Genomic DNA, 2,242 nt, shown 5'->3' with positions numbered 1-2,242 from the left:
TTCTCCACTACTGGCCAAGGCTGCTGGCAGTAAACTCAGCAAATCTATTTGATGTTAATCTTGTTGGATGAATTTACTGTAATTTGGTTCACTGGGGCGATAATCAGATTTGTGTTAACTTTCATAATAATCTGCAAATGGTTCATATCTCTTGACAGATACGGTCTTTAAAATGCCTGTGCTCTGCTCTTAGGAAAAGAGAGACTGTGGGCTGGTGGGGACCTTGGTTTTAGGAACTAAAGAGGCGCACAGGCCTGCTTTTTCCTCTGGACTCCCACTCTCAGGCTTTCACTCCACCCCTTCCTCAATGCCTGGCTCCAGAGTTGATGGGGTACCCTTGGTGGGTGGTACTGACAGTAGCCTGGGATAGCAGTATCCTAAGGATGAGAAAGCCCACCAGGTCTTCCCTGGTGGCTCAGTGGTAAAGAATCCACCTGCAAATGTGGGAAATGCAAATTTGATCCCTGGCTTGGGAAGATCCTCTGGAGAAGGAAATGGCAACCCACTCTAGTCATCTTCCTTGGGAAATCCCATGGACAGAGGAGCCTGACAGGCTACAGTCCATGGGGTTGCAAAGAGTCAGACACAACTTAGTAACTGAACAACAACAACAAGGATGAGAGAGTAATTACTCTCCATGTCCCCAGATCTAATTGTTCAATAATTCCTGATCAATCAACCAATGTATGGCCTTTAAAAATCTTTGTTTTGCAATTCCTATAGCAGCAAACTTGATTCTTACCAATATTTTGATAATTTTCCAATTACCAATAGAGTTATTTCTGTTTATATTTTATTTTATTTTTGCTTTTAATTTGCTTTTTTTCCCCCTCAATTATTTTTATTAGTTGGATGCTAATTACTTTACAATACTGTAGTGGTTTTTGCCATACATTGACATGAATCAGCCATGGATTTACATGTGTTCCCCATCCTGAACCCCCCTCCCACCTCCCTCCCCACCCCATCCCTCTGGGTCATCCCAGTGCACCAGCCCCGAGCACTTGTCTCATGCATCCAACCTGGACTGGCGATCTGTTTCACACTTGATAATATACATGTTTCGATGCTGTTCTCTCAGATCATCCCACCCTCACCTTCTCCCATAGAGTCCAAAAGTCTGTTCTATACATCTGTGTCTCTTTTTCTGTCTTGCATATAGGGTTATTGTTACCATCTTCCTAAATTCCATATACATGCATTAGTAAAAATATGGAACGCTTCACGAATTTGCGTGTCATCCTTGCGCAGGGGCCATGCTAATCTTCTCTGTATCGTTCCAATTTTAGTATATGTGTTGCCGAAGCGAGCACTCTGTTTATATTTTAAAGCCATAAAAATACTTACTCTATGCACTTTTTCATGCCTAGAAAACTTGATATAAATAGCAACTATTTCAGTATAATAAGCATAAACTATCCTTTTAAGAAGCAGTTGGGATTTTTTTGTTTGTTTATAACAATAGGAACTGGATTCTTGGAGCAAATGGTGGAAAGTTAGAGGTGAAGGGGGAAAACTAGGATCTGGGAGGACAACTGAGGCAACTTGTGTTTCTTGTAGGATGGCAAGGTCCAGGAGGGCATGAATTCGTATTTTTTAATGATGACATGAAACTACCCATCTCCTTTCCTCAAACAAAAATAGACCACAACTCTAAGCAAAACCAAGCCTAAACATTTTACCATAAAATGTAACTCAATGTGGCCCATTGAAACCAAGTCTGGCTTCTGTACCCTAACACTAAATTAAATCTCAGAGATAGGTTTGGGGTGACGTAGAAAAGAACAGTTTTATGGCTTTGCCAAACAAAGGGAACCAGAGTAGGCTAATGCCCTTAAAACTATGTATCTTCACCTGGAGGGAATAGAGAAGAGTTTTGCAATAACGGCTCAAAGAAGGTATGATCTGGGACTTCCTTGGCCATCCAGTGGTTAAAATTCCACACTTTCAATGCCAAGGGTATGGGTTTGATCTCTGGTCAGGAAATTAAGATCCCATATACTAGGGAATTAAAACCCCATATGCAGCCAAAAAAAAAAGAGGCATGATCAGCTTGTGGACATTCTTCTGGTTGGTTGGTGGTGAGGAATTGGAATTCGGAATCCAACTGGTCTGAGGTCTCCATGCTTGTGGCAGCATACAGTTGACTTCTCCCATCTGGTGGGGGTTTTAGTATCTTCAAAACAGTTCAAAGATACTGTTTTACATATATATATATGTTACCCCCTTAAAGGGGAACCAG

General features: G+C 41.4%; 1 non-coding gene across 1 annotated transcript; it reads right to left on the bottom strand.

The window, feature by feature from the left end:
* Positions 1-1,206: 1,206 nt before the first annotated feature.
* Positions 1,207-1,313, bottom strand: LOC133041743 (U6 spliceosomal RNA). The gene has a single exon (XR_009689319.1). It is a non-coding gene; the product is annotated as a U6 spliceosomal RNA (small nuclear RNA).
* Between the last annotated feature and the right edge of the window lie 929 nt (positions 1,314-2,242).

This window comes from Dama dama, chromosome 20 (assembly GCF_033118175.1).
Source record: "Dama dama isolate Ldn47 chromosome 20, ASM3311817v1, whole genome shotgun sequence".
NCBI classification, from domain to species: domain Eukaryota; kingdom Metazoa; phylum Chordata; class Mammalia; order Artiodactyla; family Cervidae; genus Dama; species Dama dama.
The sequence above is the reverse complement of the archived record's forward strand: the minus strand, read 5'-3'. Positions and strand labels throughout refer to the sequence as shown.